Consider the following 24,189-nt stretch of genomic DNA (forward strand, 5'->3'; position numbering starts at 1 on the left):
ATCACGAAACATGACCGCAAAACGCCCACTATTCATCATCACATTATGGGGGTAAATTAAGGAGTAGCCTATAAACACATGCTGGGCGCAAAACAAACGCTTCACAATAATAAAACAACACCAGGTCCAAACATATCGAAATATATTTTATGTGGAGAATTTAGACCGCGCTTCTGCTTTCCATGCACAAAGCTGGCGCGCGCACGTGCGTGTTAGTGCGTGTGCGCGCAGACGGCAGATCGCAGGTCGAGCCGAGCCGTTCCGTGCAGCAGGCACAAGCCGCTAGGCGCGCAGGAGAAGCCGCAAAATATCCAGCAGCCGCTACTTGAAACTGCGAGGAGAGCACAGGGAGCGTCGCAACTTCAGTGTACACGGTAAGAACAGGACCCCCATCATCAGTATCCTCATTTTCTACACTAAAGCGCTCTTAGGATGCTTTTGTTTGTTGAAATTTTGTTTTTTTCCACCCCTCTCTCCCTTTTGTCTTTTTCATTTGGAGAGCCGACGCGCACGCTGCTTAAAATGTGAATTCGAGATGAGACAAAGGAATTTTGATTTGGGTGAAAAGAAAAGGAGACGATACAGAAAATTAATGAACTGAAATAGACAATCGAGGGGAAAAAATATTCAGTGTTATTCTGTCCTCTTTTTTTCCCACTCTCTCCCCCGGTGACAAAATGTGCACGAGCTTAAAAAAAAAAGGGGTGTGTACAGTCTCGGGAACACGCGCTCAGTCAAATTGTAAATGTATTTATATATTTATTTATTTTACACTTTTGTTTGATAAGAAAACTGCTTTGCCCACGCGTCTCCGCACAGCGTCCACTCAGGCACTCGTCATTACTTATCGAGTGCCTTGAAATTGTTTATGATTATATAATATCAACAGCTTGTTAAGTGCAGTAATCGGAGGGGGTATATGAGGTGTTTGCGCGCGTGAGTGGTGGTGGTATGTGTGTGTGTGTGTGTGTGTGTGTGTTTGTGTGTAGGAGGACAAGGGGGATGATCCCCCCCACCCCAATAATTTACAGCAAGTAAACAGTTGAACATTGAGAAATCAGAGGAGTCCTCCCGCCCCACCTCTTTGTCTGTGTGCAGGTGTGACACCGTTTGGCTGCGTGCATTTTGCGCTCTTGACTGTCGCGCGCACTCAAGCGTCTGTAACCACATTATGTCACGACTTGCATGGATTATTGATCTCATATCTATCTCACAGGGAAGAAATCGCAAGCGGATGAAGGAGAAAGAGAGAGTGGTGGTGGTGCGGGGGTGGGGGGGGGTTACGGAGATTCGGGGATGATGTGTAGAATGAAGGGGTGACGGGGAAAAAAACTCGGTGCACCGACATTTTTTCTTCAGTCAATAGCTGCACACGCATTAAGTTGATCCATACACGACTCTTGCGGTGCTGCTTCGATAGCATTGTTATTATTGCAGCGAGTCAAACTTTATTAGCCATCTTCTGACAGTTAATTGCCTGGTTCTTTGTTTGCCGCGGCACGCATGCGCACTGGTAACAGGGTGTGGATGCGAGACATGCCACCTTGCGTATCAATAGGATTGCTCGGAAAATGATGCTCTAACATCCAATTTTCTGGGTTTGTTTGCGTATTTCAATGATTGTAAAATGTATTTCTCAGTTATGATGTGAAAATTATGTGTATTTTGGACGTTCTCGTCGTTTTTTTCCCCCTCGGCGGCAGCGTGCGTGTGCGTGCGTGAGCGACACAGAGAGAGACTAATGTGTCTGTATTGGAATTAGACCATATTTGAGCTGCTCAGTGTTGTGCTGAATGTTAAAATAATTCATTCGTTGGGTAGTTGAATGCATATCCAATTAATTATTCTTATCAAAAGATTATTGAAATTATAATGCAAAAAGGTTCCGGTTTCAGTTATTGAATGTTGCTATTCTCTCATTTTCTCTGGGTTTTTCTTGGGTTTTTTTTTTCTTTTCTTTTTTTTGCTCTTGTCAGACACAGAGGCTGGATTTGCACTTGAAAAAACCAGTCAGTAGATTAACGCACTATGAAATAAATTTAACTTGTACACTTACAACAGTCATCTCACTTGACAAGAGGTCCTTCCAATAAGTTACACAGTTTATCTTACATTTCATACATCTCATGTTATCTACATTTGCTTTATAGTTCACACGACACAGATCCTGCTATTAAAATCATATATTGTTGCAGACTCACATTTACTTTTTAATATGTTCAGGTTCGAAACTTCACATTCAGGTCAGTTGGCTGCACAGAGCACATTAGCGTTTATCGCTCCTTCTAGAGCTGTACTCGTAAAAATTAAAACCCCCGTGAGACCGAATGTATATAAGTTGCACTTTGTAATGCTATTTTTCAGTATTGTGCAAAAGTACCTTACTGATGACTCTTAGAGCGTTGAAACATATACAAGGGTCTATTACTTTTTGTGATCTTCTTTTGTGGTGTTATACTGTAAAAATCATTACGTACATTAAGGGTTCGCGATGGGGGGGGGGGGGGGGGGGGGGGTAGTAAGGTGTCTTGTCTTCTGCTGATTGGCTGTCATGAAACTATTGCTGAAATAAGTAATTAATCTGTCTGGACAGACACAAACACCAACCTGATGAGGAGTTTCAACAGTGACTCATCCATTAATGCTGTGTGTGTGTGTGTGTGTATGTGTGTGTGTGTGTGTGTGTGTGTGTGTGTGTGTGTGTGTGTGTGTGTGTGTGTGTGTGTGTGTGTGTGTGTTGTGTGCGTATGTGCATGTGTGTGTGTGGGAACTTTTGTCTATTAGGTCACATGACCAATGTTTATTAATTTTAACAAGACAATGAGCGGCGGCAGCTGCCGTTCAATGCAAACTCTATATACATATTTATCTATATGCGTGTGTGTTTTTGTGGAGAAAAAAAAGGTGGGGAATGGTGCAGCAGCAGGTTGAGTCACCACTCCTGATACTACTGTCATCACTGCTGCAAAAAGGAAGAAGAAAAAGTGTCTGTGCTCGTCCATCGTATCATTAAAATGAGATTATTTTCACAGTGCAGGCTCATTACATGTAGCAGTACTCAGTGAAGAAAGCAGTGACTCCTCAGTCATAATAACACAGAAATGCGGGTGAAATAATCAAGGTATATGAATGACAATAGACTTTAAGGGATCATTAAGCTGCGAAAATGCTTTAAGAGATGTTACAGAAGTGCAAGTTCCAGCTTGTAATGCATTTACGCATTAAGGAAGTGCAAACTAAGTCGTCAGATGATGACTGCCCTCCAGCATGCATGGACTAATGAGAAATGAGACCAGTAGTGTGTGGCTGTGTGCTTCTAACTGCACGATAGTGGTAATAGTTGATGCTCTTCCTGGTTAGAGTATATATTTATGCACACATTTTTGATTCTGATTTTAAGGGTGTTAGTGTTTACAAGCCTTGTGGGTGCTTTTCGCTGTGTTAAACTAAGACGTTAATGATGAGCTTCTCCGCTTGAGGAAAGAAGGGCTGTTAGGATTATATTAGTCAGATTCCAGCATAACATGCCCAAATCTAAAGAAGTGTCTGAGATGCAAAAATATATATTAATATATGTAAATCTTTGCTAACTACATGGCCATTTAAACAAATATAAATCAGTGTTCTGGCTGACGGACTGTCACAGATGATAGGTAAAGCTGGCTTATTGGATTAAAAAAAAAAAACATGTTGATTTTTTGTACATCTTCTGTTGCTGCTATTATTGATGCAAAGGCTGCGAACAGTCCGGCCATCAGCATCGACGTTCACATGGCAGCTGCACCTGATGCTCCTTCCTTTCCCTTTTGATCATGACGATGTACTCAAACCATGCAGGTCTCTGTTCTCGCCTCACATTGCACCTGAAATCTAAGCTTTAGACATCATATAGCATTTTAATTCATATTATAATCCACTTCACATTTGGCGTACAAGCTGGAAGTACTTCTGGAATCCTTTACCTGTGTTTCTGTTTTCCTTGATGCTCAATTTAATGCCGCAATACCAGATTCATCAAATAAATCTTTATTACTCACCATGGAAGCAGTTGTGGAAGAAGGGTTATGTTTTTTGTTTTAACTTTTGCTGAAGGGGGTTGATTGTGTGTTTCTTGGAAAGTGGCCACTCTTCACAGCGTGTTGTTTTAAGTTGTTTGACAGAACAAGTCACAGTGGTGTGAGCGTATACATGTTAAGTGTCAGCTGAGTGTTTAACTCTGAATAAAGAGTCTGAGCCGTGAGCTCCAGTGAAGCCTGAACAAGCGCCTGTTTCTCATCTGTCGGTATTAAACGTGTTAAAACCTTCAGACAGTCCATGTGAATGTATTGATAACTCTCTTACTATCTGGGCTCGGACTGTCAGGAATGAGGAAGCTACACGCTCGATTTCCTTTTGCAGGAAGCACCACAGTATAATAAGTAACTGTAAACATTTGATTTTTAGATGGTTCGAGCTGAAGTGGAATCACAGTAGTGCAAAGTGGTTTAGATAGAAGATGGAACATATTCCCCAGTAACAGATTGTTTCCAATGATGGATTTTTTAATGTCTTAATGACAATACAACAATATATTCTGCAGATTTGTGTTTATATCACAGCCATGTGGGTTGCACATGCACAATGTACTAGGTATGGGAGAATGGTTTTATTTGTACATTTCACTGTATTTTAGGCTTTTGGAGTTTCCATCATGTACACTCAACAAAGACAAACTTTAATGTGAGAGTTTTGCCAGTCCATCCCACTCAAGATGCATTGGTCTGTATGTGGACCCCAAACTAAAATTAGTTTGACACTTCTGCTTTAGTTCCTCATTTCTTGTTCTAACTCTTATCTTGCCTATCAGCAGATACATATTTGCAGCAGACTGGGTAACGAAAGAAGAAACCTTTTTTTCCCCCGATGTGTTATTTAAAGCATCTTCAAATTGTGTAAGTATGCTGTGTCAGTCCTGTAAAGTTGCTTTTCTTTCTCAAAATGTCCCCAAATAGACATAAACATGAAGCTTTAAAGATAGATACTGGAACTCAACACCACATTAAATAGATATTGGTTTGAATGATCAACCATTAAAATATAGTTGGGAATACACAAAATAGAGCAGAGGTGTTTGTGTGAGGTAAAATTCTAGACAAACCACATGTTCAAAGTACCTGAAAAATCCACTTAAGTACAGTAACAAAGTACAAATACTACTACTACTAGCTACTCTGAAATGGACAAGGTTCTGCTGTAAACACTGATCGGATGCTGACTCTTTGTTCAGTGTCTCTTGCAGTCGTTATTTCTTTTGCAAAAGTGCCTGAAAATGGAAGTGGAAGCGGAGGCCGGCCCCTCCTCGTGTCCCTGCCCTCTCTGGTCCCGCCGGAGGTTTTGACGGTGGTGAAACATGTCCTCGTCCTCGGCAGCTCTTTCACCGTGAGCGCCATCTGTCACATTGAGCCTCGTCTTCCAGGAAATTACAGCTCAAACTCACAGCGACAAACGTTATCTGATATGTACTCTGGCGGGGCCGGAATGAACTCAGCAATCTCAACTCGCTCTCCACTGAATCCCAAATCCACTTGTTCCCTCAGTCATCCTTGTGGATGTAAAAGCATTTGGTGAGGGCAGATAAAAGTACAACCCAGTCATATTTCATCCAGAGACCTGTCCTCTTATCTGTAGTAGAGGCTGATCACATCCTAAAATGGAAGCAGAGGCTGATAACAGTTGTACAGTTATGAGGTTTTAATGAACAAACAGTTGTAGTTCAGGCTGTGTTAGAAAATTAAAATCTGCTATATAAAAGTAATGAATATGAAGCTGGAGCACAATATAGAGCTCCAGAAGCACTTTGCAGTCACATCAACACCTGCGCTTGTTGCAGTGTTGTGGATCTATTAAATAATAACTCCCAACTTTCAGTAAAACTACTTGCTTTGGGCTTGTTTACCATCCAAATGCACATAGAAGGTAATGAGCAGCAAGCCCTGTAAAAACACCCAAGCATTTTCAGGCATTTCTTGTTCCTGAGTTCAAGACTCTCGCCTTCACAGAGTGAATTTCTTACATTGTCTGAAAGAGTAAATTATTAACTGCAGGAATTTTCTGATTCAGATATGCGGTGTGAATTATTGATCAATGTGAAAGTCAGGAGAAGTTCACAGTCAAATCTGTTGGCTGATGAGAGGTGGGCAGCAGCCATCTTGTTTCAGCCCACCAGTGTAATTGAGCACAATCCTGCAACACAAGGAAACCTGCACTGTAGCAGTGGTGCAAAGAAACTCAGTGCACATTTGTTATTGTTAGAGCAGCCGTCATAAACATTAACAGGAAGAAACAGTTTTTGGATTGCGTGGGTTTATTGTCCCGTGGATAAAACAGTATAGAAGTTGGATGGGTGGACATTTGATGAGGAAAAATGCATATTTTAGTACATGCTACTTTTTCTACTTCTTCTTCCTCGAGTGCTGCTCTAAGAAGTGCAACTCTTTGTCTTGTACTATTTTGTCAGTAAGTTTATTCATGCTTGTATGAGCCTAACCAGACATTGCTTTCAGGATTTGGTGGAGACCCAAGCGGAGCTAAAAAGGAGGTAACGTTGCTGATACTCCAAAGATATCGATGTTAAATTGTGAGGCAGGATTTGCTCAGCTGCTTACTTGACAAAGGAATTTCAAAGTCAATAGTTGTTTCCAGGCATGTTTTCTAAAACTCTGTGGCAGTTCTTTAGGTATTTCACCTTCCTTTGTCTCTTCAAGGTCTTTATAAATAGATAACATGTCATAAACAGTCACACAGTTTTTTAAATGTTAAACTTGTGTCTTTGACTGAGGGATTATCTTCCTCTTAGTAAAAACTGTAATCATGGCCATGTCAACACTTTCATTTCAGACTACTGGCTTGACTGGGACTTAATTTCTATTTTTAAAATAATCAGCAGGCATGTTTTAAGAATTCATGGGCAATTTTTCTTGTAACTTTTGTTCCGACACTGAACAAAAGGACCAATGAAAATTGTATACAAATTATATTCAGTTAGTTTAAATGATAACCAGTCTTCAGTAACCATGAGCATCTTGTGTTTCTTGCCGTCTTGTCATTCTTCAAGAGTTAACGGGTCTCTGAACCGGTACTACTGCTTCTCTTAACGTGAATCCTACAACAAACAATAGAGTTTAAACTCTGAGATGTGTTTGTGCTGCAGTCCCAGTTCTGTCAGCTCATATCACTGAGGAAGTGACCGATGATGGGTCAAAATTTACAAAAAATATATTTTACCAGATTTCTTTTCATTCAATTGTGACTTGCAATCAAGGGCCCGTCTAAAATAACCAGCAACATGTGTATGTGGGGCATGGTGTTGTGGTGCACACATTGGTTTCATGCTGTTCAACCTTCCTCTGATGTGAAAGTTATATTTGACAAACATTTAAGACTGAAACAGAGTCATTGTAAGACTGTCAGTACAGTATGTCATGAAATGTATCAAATTGAGGTTAGAGTAAATGTCTGTCATTTTAAACAAGTGAAACACGATAAGATCTACATCAAATCACACATCCATGATGTATAACATCAAATTGACCTCTTCACTTCATTTAATTTGTTGAAATATGCGCTTTAATATAAAACTGACCATATTTAGTTGAAAATGTCCGGATTAATACAAACTATACTGTTTGCAATGATAACCGATGAGAACTCCATCAATAAACATATGGAAATTTGTATTGTTTGAATGTTTTTTGGGTTTTTTTTTTGGTACCAGAGAGACTGATTAGAGGATGTCTAGACTGAAAGTGTCCTCGAGTTCGCTCTGCCTGCATTGTGCTGGATAATACTTGTCTTGGCTGTCACCCCCCCTGTGGCTCATTTTGGGGTTAGCTGGAGTTTAGAGTCGACTTTGTCCCGTCTCCTCGCCTGGCCTGCCACCCAGCGTCGCTATCTCCGGGACTGCCATCTCTGTCTCACTTGGGCTGTTGTGGCTGGGGACAGAGGACGCCCGCCACGTCCAATTTCACTCCGCTGGCGTCTGACCACGAGCTGCAGACGCACTGGTGACAGGGGTCATTTAGAAGCAACGCTGAGAGGGCCAGTTTAGCCGAGTCAGACAGACAAACAGAAACAAGGGGAAAAACAAGGCCTGGGTGAATGTCTGAGTCTGCAGCTCTGATATGTCTGTCAGAAAGAGATGCAGCTGTGTGGCTTGAAGCCTGAAGCCATTTCTTGGCAGTTTAAGAGGCCTTTTTCTGATACTGTTTTAAGGTCACAACCACAGTTTGCTTTCATTAGTTTCAGCTCTAGGGAAACCAGGCAGAAGGTTGTAATCTGAAGTCCCATGACGCATGTGCAGCTCATTCATTAAACACCTTCGGTGACTTATCAGCTCCACCAGGAGAGGCAGTTTGGTAGCAGTTGCAATTCACATGATATGGTTGTGGCCTTTCAATCCACTCCATGTCTATATATGATCTTTCATCACAGGTAAAAAATAAATCCAATGTGTGTGGAACTCCCAGTCACATTAGATTATTGGTTAATAAACAAACAAACATATTACTTAATGGTTTGCACCATCCACATCTTGGATTCAGTCTTTATCCGAAAGATGCCAGTTTGGTGAGATATCAAACATATGACAGGTACTAAAGTCTGGTGCACATTTGGCCAATTCTTTCATTCAAGCAAGACTGCATTGGGTTGAGGTCAAGTATGATTATTTCTTCAATTTTATAGTTGAATGAGAAATGCTATGTGTGGAAAACAGAATAAACTTTTCTATCTGAATTTTCAACAGAAGTTTCACCTTCTTGTGTTTAGATAAACTGAACAAAGATATGTATATGTATATGTATATGTATATGTATATGTATATGTATATGTATATGTATATGTATATGTATATTCAGAAAAAGGGAGTTGAAAAATACAGTATTACATTTTTGGTCTGGATGGGCAGCAGCTCTCCAATCAGATCTGGTTTTATGCCCATCTTTTGCTTGTGAACTCACTGCCACCTTTAAACTTTTTGTATATGTCTTTAACTTCCCTCATGGATCAGATTTATGGCCAAATATTAGAGGATTTCAGCGAAGGTGCTTTATGTGTTCCCCATGCACCCAGATATAGCTAGTAAAACGGATCATAAACGTCTCAGAAATCCCCAGAAAGCAGTCAGGAGTTATTACCTCCATGTCTAAAAAGGCCGTTTTTTGTCCTTTCAGACTGACTGAACCACAAAAGCCTTGTAGTTGGTGTATAAAACATTGATTTTTGACTGAGTCACACATAAACAATAAAGAGGGGCTGATATAGATGTCTAGAATATATCATTGTCATCATCATCAGGGTAAATCTCTTTCTAAGCATTTTACCAGTAAACTGCAGCCTCCATTCAAATGTATATCTTGCTACTGATTTAGCTGCTTTATGGTGCTGAAAAACCCCCCAAAAAACACAATTTTGATATGATGGAGATAGAAAACAAAAACCAAAGGAAAACCAATCGAGCACTTTGACTTTTGTGATGGTCACTGAGCTGGGCTTACACAGTTAGATACAGAGGCCTCCAATGGTTTGGCCTGAAGTCATTACTAACCCGATACAAATGAAGTGGAAAAGTTATTCATAAAGAGATCGATATAAGAGTGAAAACAAAAACAACTTATCGTGAAATACAATGTTCAACTATGAAAGTGGACTGCCGGTGTCCAGAGAAGGTGGAGGAAGCTTTTATTTTGCATATAGAATCTGAGAACAATAGTAAACTGTTATAATACAACTGAGGATTACTGGAAGATAAAAAATTTAAAATAAACAAGTGTCAAACAAACAAACAAACAGTATTTAAAAGAAATTTGTTTGTATTCATCTATAAAATGTATTATTTAAGAGTTTTCCACCAGGTACGTGCCCAAATTCTCATTTGCTTTAATGACAGAAAACAAATACTTGATTTTAAATGAAAAATAATCAATAACTCAATTTAATGAGAATCAATTGACAGGCAGTCTTAATAAATTAAAAATCTCTTAATAGGAATCACATTCCCATCGGAGTCCGTCCTTCAATTCACACAACTTTATCAAAAATGTCACTTAGCCTTGATATCTGCTTTGATTAAAAAGAAAAGTGGCTCTGCTCACCCAAGCAGCCCTGCGGCGATATTGATTAATGTTGGCCCCTGTCTGGCTCCGGCTGGAAGCCGGGGGGGCCTCGGGGACTTGTGCAGACAGATGGAAAGGAGGATGGCACGGGACACTGGGACAGCAGAGCTGCGAGGGGTGGGCCTAAAGCTGCAGTGTTATTGATTGACACAAGAGATAGAGTCGCCAAAGCTAAACTGAAGGAAAGACAAAGAGAAAGTAATATTGTGCACGGAAACCAATCCCTTTGGTAGACAAAATGGAGCCTCAAACCTTGTATGATAGATAGATGCAGATGCAGATTCTTCGCTTGAGTTGGATACTATTAGACACCCCCCCCCCCCACAGTATCTTAACCTATCACATAAAAATACAGTAATCTACCTTTCCCTCTGGCATCTGATTTCCTCCGCTCGTCTTAAAGTGATTTGCAACTGTTATCTTTACATGTGCTTTATTGTGTTATTTGTGAAATGAATCTGTTTAGGACCTTATGGGTACAAAAACAAAGTTTTCAGCCATCAGGGGAAACTTTTGTTCCTAACTTTATAACCAGATCACATGAAAAGGTATTTGCTTTGTCATGCAAGCACACATGAGCAATGCTTTTCTTGATCATATTTAGATAAGGAGAACACCAAGATGTGGAAAGCAATTTAAAAATGAAAAGGTGGAAGAGAAGTAATTAAAGTTGAAGACAGTTTGGTGTTTGCTGCGAGCCGCTTAGGGTATCAGTGCCGGATGACTTTAAGTTGGAAATGTGATTATCCCTCTCAGGAACATAAACAATAAAAATATAAAACCAACCCAGAGCAATTTTGACATCAGTTAACTCAAACCTTCGGTGCCTCGAGCTGTACCTTTTAAAATTGGATTCTCACTCGTCCATACTTCCCTCTTTTTCCAAAGAGTCCAGTCTTTATGTGGCAATGATTACACAGTGTGATATTTGGTATTCTATGTTGTAGGTGAAAAATACCTTGTTTCAGCTAAATAATAAGTGACAAGATGCACTGATCAGCCATAATATCATAGTCCACCGGCAGATGAAGTGATTCGGTGGTTTCCTTCATCATAGTTAATCAATAGTTCATCTCCGGCATGCTTTGTTAAATATATGATATATCTATCGACAGCACATGTCCAAACCATCTCAATCAATCTCTGGATTTATCTCTAAAGTGCTCAATTGAATGACACATAAGATCTCTTTATATTTGCCAAGGAAGAGAAATCATGAGTCCTTAGTGGTCCGGGCTGATTGGAGTGAAGGCCAGAACGTGTGATCAGCCTGCTGCAGAAGTTAATGCTGGTTTTAAAAGGTGTTTGTACACACAGTGCGAGGCAGCTTGATGCAGAATGGGAAGCAAAAGCCAGACATAAACCATGCGTGGCAGGTAGACATAATGTTATAAGAGGTAATTGTGTGTGCATGTGTGTGTATGTGCGTGCATGCGTGTTTTAAGCACCCAACAATAGTTCCTGATCTCATCACTGACTTGGAACACCTGTTCAGGATTTCCAGGTATTCTTTTGTTCCGTGTGTGTGCCTAAAACGAGACGGAGAAAAAGGGAAGGTATTCAAATAATGCAAAAGAACAAAGCTTGCACGTTCAATCGATAACACGCAAACACAGCTGGGTGCACAACGTGTGTATTAATCATGGCCCAGTCCACCTGACTGAATAATGTAAACAATGGTTATGACCTCTTGAGGCATGATTATGCACTTATTTATATCTCTTTTGCTAATGTGGAACATGTTATGTAATGGGGCAAGGTAATTATTTCTGGGCTGTAAAATGTTCATGTTCACTTTGTATGATGGTTGTACAACACACACAGCAAATCTCCACATGTTACCATGTCAAAGGTGACCAAATAGTCAAATTTTATGGCTGGTGAATTGTAGTTTTCTCTAGTCTTGAATCAATAATATATGCAGCCAGCTAGGGGGTGGGTCCTGCTTATTCCTTTTAACTTGAGCGGCGCCTGCGATAAAAGACGAGGGGATGAAATTACTTTGAAAGTAGACCTAAACCGAGCGCTTGACAGCGCTCCAAGTCTCCTGTCATGGTGGTGGCGGTGTGTGTTGGGGGGGAGGATTATTGGCAGGAGCCTGTGATGGAGTGGAAGATAGAGCCGGCTGTCAACAACAGTTTGAGAAGAGTCCTTTTGAAATGACAGAGACAACTAGTATATCCACCCCTCGCCATCTCTAAACCTTCCGAGGATCCATTTTGGTTCTGTGCTTTATGATGCACTTTATTGCAGCTTATCTTACGTGTACAATGTGCATGCCTGCTCAAAATGGCCGACGGAGAGAACAGCTAGCCCTCAAAGAAACACAATCATGCACAAGAAGCAACAGAGTTTTGGACCACAACCATAACAGAGATTTAGTAATGACATCTCTCATCAGCATACACTGCCCATCACATGAAAAGTAAAGTTTCGATTAAATGGACACTTCATTTGAAAATCTGCGTCCCACCCCATAATAAGAGTGTCCGGACAAACTGAGGACAAATTGGGTCTCAAATTTAACTTAATGATTTATGGAGGTGAGTGAGTTTAGTCGTTAATATTTCCCAGACGTACTGCAGGCACTAATTTACATGCCCATGTTGTAGCTGGTCTGGTACACTGTGACACTGCAGCCATAAAGAGTTACTTTCGAGAAAGTATTTCTGACAGTGTCACAGAGTCAGACGAAGCGTCAGTTCTCCACAGAGTCTTTACTTCACTTATTAATCCATATTCACACGTGAGTGCAGTACACGCTCCTACTACGATTAACTAGGACACGATGAATCGCTTTACTGTTACTCGGCACCTTATTTAACAAAACGTCCTCGTCTTCAAATGCGCAAAAATAAACTGCAATACAAAGCAAAGGTTGTTAACTGAGTGAAAATAAATACTCATAAAACTATTGGTTTTAATATGAAGAATGCTTGAAATCTTATGAGGTGAAGTTTCTTGAAAATGTCTGACCATTGTCAAGGGTTAGCATAAGCATTTTGTAGTTTCCATACCAGCTTCTAAATAAAAATGCTAATTATATCTTACAGTCGAGCATCTACATCAATGATGTCAAACATAAGGCCTGTGGGCCAAAACCAGCTGTTAAATATAAATGTTGAACTATGTATGTATTCAACGAAAAAAGCATTCCCATGTAAACGTTTGAGGTGCCTGCATGTCCCGGATCCCCGTCCACGTGAGGGATCAACAAGTAAAATGTGCTTAATTAATCAGCAAAAAGCCTATTTGCCATTGAGAAGAAGAAAAAAAGATGACTGTACAGACAACAGGGACCTACATTCACGTAGTGCACTCAATAATGTGAGAATTGTAGCCTGTTCAGTTAAAACAATCAGCTGTTCTCAAATGTTTCTACAGAAGACTGACCACATCCAATAAGGCTGCCAGAAGTAGCAATATGTCAGCCAAAAGCCTTCAAACATTCATCTATGACACATATAGACACACACACACACACACACACACTCACACCACACACACTGTTTGTGGAAGACTGACACAATGCTGGTCATTGTGTGGGTGTAGACGGCCTTCCGTAAATCACGAAGGCCACAGACAGTACGCTTTAGTAGGAAGTGAAAGCGGTTTGTACTGTAAGTATGACTAAGACAGTGAGTCTGCAGTGTGCCATGGCACAGACACCTCTGGAAAAAATCCAAAAACATATCAAGACTCCTGACTGTATTCCAGGATTACCACTTGTAGACAAACGTAAACTTCTGCTGTTTTACACAATATATGAGAAACTTAAAGTAAATATCCTCATCTGAAAACAATATTGTTATTTTAATAAATAACAGTGAAATAATTGGTTGTGAGCACAAGATACGATTGCTCATTAATTATTATTACAAACAAATGTAAACGTAATAAACAGTTAAGGTTAATAAACTGATAAAATTACTTCATGTGTTCATTATTGTAGACACAACCTTTTTTTAATTAATAATGATTGATATTCATCATTGATATTCTGAAGCCACACTTGCTAATTTACTGCACCGTATTCCAACTTTTATCCATTTGTAATTTTTTTGTTTAATACTTGGCACATTTTATTTCCATGACAGTGGAGATGGTGTTTTTAAATGAAATAATAGCACCAATTGCAACAAATTGAATTAATAAGCAAACTGTAAAAGATAATGACTATTATTTCCTTGAAAATGTAACATTTGTGTTTCGGTTAATAACCTTCAGGATTTGCACGTCAGCTCGTCTTCGGTTCCAATTTCGCCAAGAGACGATATTAATGAATTGGTATTATAAATAAATGGCTCTGGCAGATTTGCTCGTATGAAAACACCGGGGTGTTTTGGCTACTCGATGCAGCTCTCCTAATTGAGGGGATTCAGAGTGCCTTTGACAGATTGAGTGGACTGCAGCGCATTGCATGATTTAGTAGACAGAGGGGCAGGTTGCCAGACAGAAAATATTCAGAGGCTTGGCAGCATCTCGAGCTGCACTCAAAGGAAAAGGCAGCGGGCAGCTCAGCGCTTCAATTATCGCTGTCTACATATTTGGTCCTCACTGATATGTTATTGAGTTACTGTGATGTGGGTGTTGAATCACTGATTTCTGATGGGCCGAGATGGTTCATCTCAAGGTCAGTTGGGAATTGTACATTCTTAACATTTTCTACATTGTTTTTCTTCTGTTTCAATAAGGACCCCCCCCCCCCCACCAAAAAAAAAAAAAAAAACCCAAAAAGGATATCTTTAGACTGAGCAAAAGAGTATGAATCAGCCTCTGTAAAATGTATTTAAGGTGTTGTTTGCATGTCAAGTGTAAACACATTGTCATTATGTTTTTGATTCAGGAAAGTTCTGCATTTTCAAAGCAACATTTTGAAAATGATGTCAATTTACATGGAAATGGCAGAAATGCAAAAACGCTGTCGATACCATGCCAAGCCACGAGTCGGCACTGTTTGTTTTTATAATGAAACCGCACACACGAGAACAGTACGCAATAGACATTAACAATGTCGAGTACATATTCATATGGACAGACGATTAAGTCTGATTGCTATTCTGGGTGACTCGACTATAAAGCTACCAAGTCCCAGGAGAATATGGACTGAGAGTCATGACACTCTGGAGGTGGAGCCATTGTTGTTATTGACTATTAATCGTGCCTGTGCAGAGGACCGGATTCCTATGGTGATCGTGTGCATGCGCAGTAGCAGCATTTTTGCTATTCCCTGGAGGGAGCAACCGGAAGATAAAAAAATATCCCCCAACAAACTATTAAGGTAGTAACTTTGTTTTACAGCCCCCATATAACCCCAAACCAATCCATTCTGCTTGTGTCAATTCAACAATGTAACAAAGCTACAAGGTAAAATGGGCACTGATTTTGGTCTTAGCCTGATACATTACCAGCTAAAAAAATGCTGCTTATCATGTTGCAAAAATAGTAAACAAAAAACAAACTCATATAGATGATAAGTATTCGCTTTTAAGTCTTGATCACTTGTTTGCTTTATAAGCTGTTAAAAGCCTCTGTTCAAACTTCCCCCATAAACCAGGAGTAAGTACAGGAAGTTATCTGCAGAAGCAGTTCCTCTCATGTCAACATACCTCTGAATGCAGTGAAACCAAAGAGTCCCATCGCACTGTTTGTCACTTTGACAGGCGGAGCAACCATCCAGAACAAATGTCGCCTTTCTCTCGGAGGTTGTCTGTGCTCGGCTGAAGGTGTCACATCTATTTGTCTGCATGGACTTTTTGCGTGTGTGTGTGTGTGTGTGTGTGTGTGTGTGTGTGTGTGTGTGTGTGTGTGTGTGTGTGTGTGTGTGTGTGTGTGTGTGTGTGTGTGTGTGTGTGTGTGTGTGTGTGTGTGTGTGTGAGAGAGAGAGAGAGAGAGTATACTGTACTGTATGTGGTGGATGTGCGAAAGACTTTTAACAAAGTAGTCTTCACTGACTGACCGGATCACAAGTACTACCATTAGACCTTTTTTTTAGAGTAAGGAGGACTCGGATTAAAGCACATAATAGGAACTTACTTGTCTATTCATGGTGGATGTGGTCACTTAAATTTCTTCTGTTGAAGAGACACTTTGTGTCATAGCTTTTGGTTTATCTTGCCTGAACAGAAAGCGATAAAATATCTGCATGCATCTTGCAGAGCCTCTGTCATCCTGTTGCATAATATATTTGATGCCAAATCAGTTTAAATGTGTACATATCTCCACAATCAGTCCCTCCGTCTTCCTGGAAACGTTCATATTGAAATATAGCAACCTTTGTGTCGCCCTTTCCCTTAAGTGTCCCACCAATTAAACAGAGTTACATTTGCAGCAATGAGAAGGTCAACGATCGTCCTTCCCAGTACGGTTGCTTTAAAGTTCTGAATATTTCCTGGCAGTGAAACTATTTGTTCAGTCATGGAGAAGCGCGAGTGTGCCTCTACTGAACGTGATGGGACATATTTTCAGCATTTCACATGCAAAAAGAAACAAAACGGTTCCAAATTCTGAAATTGATTATGGCTGACAACATCCATTCAACTGCTTTAGCTTCAGTGTCCTGATGTTGTGTATCCTGGCTCGCTGATACAATGTTCCCCCTCAGCAGAACAAAGACCAAATGTCTTGTGAAATTGCTTACTTTGTCTGTCCTATAAGAAAATGTGATTAAGTATATGGATAGCACTTTCCAAAAATCACTCCTTCGAACTTTATTTGGTAAAGCGAAACCCATGAAGTGGTTTGTCTTAGCAAAACTAAGAAATAATGTTGTTTTTGTGATGTTTTTAGTCAGTGATGCTTTTAGATGGACACACTTTCTCAAAATTAGGAGTTTATAGAAAGCCACACTGTAGTGTCAACTTCGGTATGATGGTTAATATTGAACACTTCATATACTTGATATTAATACACTGTTTGCTTAGTGGACTGTAACTTTTCTTGTTAGAAAAAATGTGAGTGTGTCTCGTTGCCATGGTAAGCTGTGACATTGCTCATCATTCCTCGGTCCATATGATGCATTAATTTTATTAATGAATGCATACAGGAAGCACAAGTTGTTTGCTCTTCAAAAAGCAAAGAACAATATTAACAGTATACACACGTTTTTATATATATCGTTTTTGTGAAAAACCCAAGAAAAATAATTTAAATGCACTCATGCTTGTGTTTTCAGGAGGAAATGTTCTGTTTTGTGTGGACACAGTCCACTTTCTATTCCCAGAGACCCACATTTCCCCAAAGGTTTTGAGTCCTCTGAGAACTCGGCTGCTATTTTCAGAGCAATGGTTTTGACACACACCTATGAGTTTCATTTTAAGGGGAATGAATGTTTTGCATTTTCATTAATTACATTTTTCATTAATTTAGTTTCTTTGAGGCTTTGACAAGTCAGAGAACACAAAGTCTTAAAATAATCTTAAAATAGGCCTGGAAGAGGCTCTAATCCACCGCCAAACCACCAAGCAAATGGTACAAATTTCAAAGAAAGCATTGATTTTTCAACAAATGTCTTAAGAGTCATGGACACAACACAACACAACACTGAGACCCGAGCTGAGATATTGGTGACACTGCCATCAAACATTGCATTTTTGGGCAGAGGCGTCACAAGGGGTAGGCAACACAGGGTAGCACAACTTGAAACCCCTGGACACATGTCGATGACACGTCGGGAACTCCCTAATGGGGCCCCACTACTACCCTGCATCCCCACTACTACCCTGCATCAACACACTGAAAAAGTGAAACGGACAAATCTCTCAGGGCACATGAAACGAAAAGAAAAGAAAAACAAGAAGAGGATGAAAAGAAAAAAACGCGATAGTGGTAAGTGAGAGTGTGTAAGCTATGTGTGTTACCTTATAAAAATGTTAGTCCCAGTTAGTTCCAGACACTTTGTCCCAAACTCCCAGTCATCCACCAAGCACCAGAAAAGTTAACTGCACATTCAGGTCTGTGTAAAGTGAATTCAGCCAATTTTTTTTCTAAACACATTCATAAAGTGTATATATATGTATATATTAATCACTGGCAGTAACAACACACTTGTGGTATGACAAACTTAGAACCCATATTTCTTGTTACTTTACACCAATTTTAACAGCTTTAAGAAGTAGTCCAGCTTTGCTTGTACAGTATGCCATAATTCTTGTTGTTGTGCCACGAGAGGCTCACAGGACCAGCGCAGATTTCCATAGAAAGATGTTCGGAGGTCCTTCGATATAGAACAGGGGTGGGCAATCCTGGTCCTCGAGGGCCACAGCCATGGAGGTTTTAGATGTCTCCTCACATCAATACAGCTGACAGCAATTAGTGGCTCCTTGTCAAGCTTTTTGCAGAGCCTCATCATGATAACAGGTGTGTTTGAGCAGGGAGACATCTAAAACGTGCAGGACTGCGGCCCTCGAGGACCAGGATTGCTCACCCCTGATACAGAAGATATTGTGGCTGCATTTGCAGAAGCCAAAGCCTGCAAGCAGCAGTTTTAAGAAAAAACATTGCATTATTAGTAGACTATAGATATAAGACCAAGGTGTCGAAATTCTTACTTTCTACTTCAATTCCTTGTTTTTTTGTTGTTCTTTTCCTTGGTTGCATTTTTATCACACTGAACATTTTGCACATTTCAGTTGTTTTTCTGGCATTTAGATATTGTGTGTAAAGTTTGAAATATTTATCTAATGTGCTAATTATTTAATAAAGTATTTCTTCACTGATCTGTTGTCCTGGATTTCATTCATCATTATTCTGGGGCTGGGAGAACCCGTAGTCCTTCTTGCCTCGGGCCCCCAGGGGGTCTAGAAATGTCCCTGTTTTTGCACTATATTTTGCACCACATGGTATCATTAAAAATGGCTTTATGTTGAGATTGTAGTCATTTTCAGTATTAATTGTTTCGTTTTCGCATATAGTCATATTACACCTATACTCTGCCACAACAAAGACAAACTTTAAAGTTTAAATTCAGAGGTTATTATGCCACGGTTTCTACCAGGCTGACCCATTTAAGTTGAAATTGGTCTGTATGTGGCCTCTGAACTAAAATGAGCTTTACACGCCTGATTTAAAGGCATGTTGTGTAAGATATATTCTATTCCTCTGGCGTACATTGAGGGGACCGAAGACTGGTTTAGTTTGGTTTTAGCTTTTTGACTTGACTTCTCTATTGGTATTTCTATTGGTCCAGATTGGGTCCAGTGGGTAAATAATGTCCTTATTGTTAACTTTGGTAGATATAGCAGTAGCACATTAGATACATGTCTTTGAGATGACATCAGGGGTGTTTTGTCTCATTTGGCTGATTGTTGAAGGGTATCCTGATTTTCATTTGACTAAAATATTACATATTGCGCCTTCAAGGTTATTTATTATGTTGAAAGTGAATTGCTTATGAAATTGGTTTCACCTTCATTTTTCAAAGTGTGAGAAAGCTTCCCAATTTTCACTTTCAGCAGCCAAATACTCTCATATTGAGGTTCATTGAGTTCACAGAAGCCCGGGCAGGAAAGGAATCCAGCAGTTATGAAAATATTCTTGGATTCCGTCCAGGATAAATGACGGAAATCTGTTAAGCCAAACAACAGGGCAAGGAAGCAAACATTGAGGATCACTCGTCTTCTTCTTCTTCTTCTTCAAATTTAAATTAAAATCCATTTGAGGAACGCTTTCCATGTCTGTATAACAGAAAGAGGCAGACATGCACAAACACAATAGAGAGTTCCACGAAGTGAACATTCAACACCACTGGTGGTGTTATTGTCATCAAACGTCTGCCAGTCAGAAATGTTCGCTCACATCAGGACATTTTTCGTACTGTAGTCTGTTTTTAAAGTGGATGGGGGGGGGGGGGGGGGGGGGGAAGCAAGTTTGTTAAAACACACACTTAGAAAAATGTTGCACCACATTAATGAACACATCGTTCCTCTTAGTTTTATTTCTCAACCCTTGCTAACATTTTATCACAAGCTTTGCACTGTATTATTGTTCATTGCCAGCCAGACTTAGAGTCTTTAAATTATCCAGTATAAATCCCTTTTATGAAAATATGTGTGACTAAGAAAAGTAGTAATTTATTCAGCACATCTCAACCCTTCATCAAAATTATATTCTGGTTGTTTGAGAGTTTGCTTGAGAGTTTCCTTCTCATTCCATCCGTCGATCCATCTTCTTAATCCAGTTCGGGGTTGTCTTGGCTGGATTCAATCTTAGCTGACGATGGATGAAGGCAGGATACATTCTGGATGACTAACACACACTCGCTTCTACACTTACAGGCAATTTAAATTCACTAATTAACTTCAAATGTCTGTTTTTTGTTGTTTTATTTGCCTGGGAGGAAACAAGAGTATCCAGAGAAAACTGACACATGCTGTTAGACTTTTAATTAAGTATATTTCAGTTTGAGTGACACATAGTCAGTGAATCTATGGCAAGCTGAAAGAGTGGGGGAAAAAAGGAAAAGATAGCAAAGACAGCAGTGTGAGAGATATTTCAAATTTTTTGGTATTGTTCAATAAGTAAAAAGTTGTTAACCCATTTCTCCATGGTTCATTGATATAATGTACTCTGCCTCTGGATTATGGAAGACGTCAGCCTGAAGGCCTTTGGGATTTGTTGAGGTTGTGCCGATGACAGAAGGAAGCTCCACTTAATGGGATGGATTGCATAAGACCACTTTAAAGACAAAGAGTGAATGAGAAGAGGGGATGAGGAGATTTCTTATGAGGCTGCAGAGAGTCAGCGATCAAATGCTACGGCTGCAATGAACAACACAATCTACATAGACGCAGTATCCAGGTCCTGACACATCATTTATGAGGTGACAGATGATGAGAAGTGAAACATGATATAAGAAGAGAGACGAGAGCACAAGTTGAGTCCTCTATGTGGAAGATGGGACTTTAGCACAAAGGACTGTAGTTATAATTAGACCAGATTTCCCTCTTCGTTTTTGACTTGTTTTTGTAGCTATATAAAATCTGCAAAAACATAGTTAATGTCAAAACTATTATTTGATTTTGACAAATTACTCAACAGTGGAAATTAAAAAAAAAATACTTTTAATCATGTTACTCCCTCAGTAAGGATTTGTTTCAATGTGTTAACAACCCATAATATGTCTAAATCAGAATAACCACAGGTTTGATTGTACACTTACATCGATATTTTCTTCGGATTATTTTGAGAAATATAACTGCATGAATCTAAAAGACCAAGCTACTTGGTGACCTCATTTCAGGACCAACAACTTACCTGACACTATATTATATGAACTGCACGTTTGCAGTAAACATCACCCATCTGGTATCGCAGGGAGTTCAAAACAAAAACCAAATATGGTCTGACCCCGGGCTCGTAGTGAAGGAGAGAGGCAGAGTGGAGGAGAAGTAACTTCTGTCTCATGCAGGAAGAGTCCTTGACTTATGGTTATGAGCTGGATCCCTTCAGTTCATTGTTCACTTTCTTCAAGCTACAGTGTGTTCACTATGCACCATGTGTATTTACTAGATTAAAGCAAGGCCGCCTGTCTCCCAGTGCTCCACAAAAAAACCCATCTTCCTTTAATTCATCTTCTTCATCTGTATCCAGAGGGGACCCCCACCCTGCGGTGTCTGGTTGAACATATTCTACATTGCATGTTTTCTCGGAAACAAGCAGTGACTCACAGAGCAGCCTGGAGCTGTGGATGGTCAGCAGATTTTACATCAGGACACAAATTCACCAAAGTTATACTCGTTTTCATTCTCATAAGGCAAATGAATTCCCACCATGGTGTTTAGGGCTGAAGTAGTTTAGTTAATATGATCTGACTCCTATTTAGAGCATTATCTAAGAGGCACATTTCAGTCGCTTCTATTGGATTAAATAACTGAAAATTCAAGTCTACTACATTCAGTCCAGATTTTTCGTCTGTCTCAACAACCACTCTTCCCTTATTTTATGTCTCATTCCTTGGAAAAATATCCAAACTTTGTTTGTAGCACTGAGCGGACAGTGCAGTGTGAATGTTTAGATGGGTTTACATTATGAAAAGCCTCTTATTTTCTTTCTGGTAACCTTCATCCTGACGGATGGTTTTGTGTGCGTGCGTGTGTGTGTGTGTGTGTGTGTGTGTGTGTGTGTGTGTGTGTGTGTGTGTGTGTGTGTGTGTGTGTGTGTGTGTGTGTGTGTCTGTACACATGCAACCTTCAGCTGAACCACATGCTGTCTCACTAACAGAAAACTGTTTATACTGTATGCTGTAATCACTTTTTTGCTCAGTAAGATGGTGGTAATGTTGTGGCAAGGCATTACACATCTACTTGATTTCATAGGTTTTCAATCATGATCGTCTCCAAAGAAAGATTTACTGTGCAGTCAGGCTACTGGTCATGTGTAATTTACCTTAAAAAACAGATTTACTGATTCAACCTTCATTCTAAGATCAATATGAGAATAAGAATCAATTGTTGGTCTTAATTACACTGAGAAAAATAAATCAGAGGAGAAGTAAATGTAATGTTATTGAATCTGTCAAATCAATAATAAAGATTCAAATTAATATCTTTACACAAATATATCTAATATTTAAGTCACAGATATGTGGGCAAAATACAGGATATTGATTTTTATTTTTTTTTACGTAACAAGAATAATTTCAGTAATGTGAGTAAAATTCACCCACACAACAAAAAGCAATCTTTAATTTAAATAAAAAAATGTTATTCATTCATTTCAGGCATAGTGCAATCACATACATATCATACATAAAGATGTAAACTCCCTACGTATCCTATCTATAACTGAGTAGTTTAAACAAAGAACAATCTTGCGTGATCAACATAAGCAATATTATGAAAAAAGCTGCCATATTTTTTTAAGTAGATCTGTTAAAATATTTTCCATAATGTGTTGGCTCCTCACCGCTCCAAAGTTCAGATGTCCTTGTTTGAAATAAAGAAATATATCAATGGTGCAGGCTGCTATAACAACCCACATATACAAATTAGCAATATATTGGAACTTGAATGGACACAGTGATCAGAAACAGGAGAGAAGTCTAAATATATCTAGCCGGTAATGGACCCAAGACTAGATCATGTAGGTTGTTTTTTTCCCTCTATTTTTCGATGAGTTTCCAAAATAGGGAGAAGTGCAAGATTACACTCTTACACTCTTCATCACATGAATCCTTTCATCTCCGATACCACTTGATACAACTCCTGGATCTTGTGGCAATGGAGTCGATTCCATTGCCGGGCAAACACAGTCAGACGGTCGCACACTCACCGTCACGGCTGGCGGCACTTCAGCGTCAACGACTAACCTCAGACACGTTTTTGGACCGTGGGCGGAAACTGACGTACATGGAGGAAACAAAATGGAGGGCATGCAAATTTATGGAACTTTTTTTTAAACCAGTTAATTGATTACTGACTGCTTTCCTGACAGATACTCCATTAATTGATACAAGATAATGGAAAGTCACCTGTAAAACTGACTAAATCGATTATTATTATCCATCTGCCTATCTAGTGATCATTTTAGTGCCTGTTGATATTATTCATATTGTTTGAGCAAGTTTGAGTCACAAATCTCTTGAATGTACTTTTACAATGCCTGTGGGATGAAAAATCTGCTCTCATCTTTATAATCACAACTACAATATTGATATTGATATTGACTTTGCCTCCCCAAATAACTGAGAAAGGTCTCACCTACAATGTTTCACTCCAGCCCCCACACACTGATATCTGTTTTCATACTTGATAGTCCTCTTTCCTCTTTTCTCCAGTTTCAGTCTTTCAGTAGACTCACTGTTGGTTCCCATACAACTCTCCCACCAGCTTTGTTTGCAACAGCAGGCTGCTGTTATCACAAATTCAAGAATGACTGTCTGACCGACCGTCTGACCAGCACCAAAAAGCTGACAGCCGCAGACTCGTTTGAGTCGGAGAGAAATCAGTTCTAACTGGAGCTAAAAGAAATGAGAGATTTGTCTTTGCATGTGCTAGATAAACATCAACAGCAATATCATAGCATTTCAATGAACTGAGAC

The 24,189-nt window shown here is 39.6% G+C and overlaps 1 protein-coding gene across 1 annotated transcript in view; it reads left to right on the top strand.

Moving 5' to 3' along the window:
* Positions 1–290: 290 nt before the first annotated feature.
* basp1 (brain abundant, membrane attached signal protein 1) overlaps positions 291–24,189 on the top strand; it is a gene marked incomplete at its 3' end in the record, with an annotated part of 41,989 nt that continues 18,090 nt past the window's right edge. Inside the window, exon 1 of the mRNA XM_080503780.1 lies at positions 291–374. The remainder of the gene's footprint in view (positions 375–24,189) is intronic.

The sequence above is a fragment of the Blennius ocellaris genome (genome assembly GCF_963422515.1).
Source record: "Blennius ocellaris genome assembly, chromosome: 10".
Classification (NCBI taxonomy): domain Eukaryota; kingdom Metazoa; phylum Chordata; class Actinopteri; order Blenniiformes; family Blenniidae; genus Blennius; species Blennius ocellaris.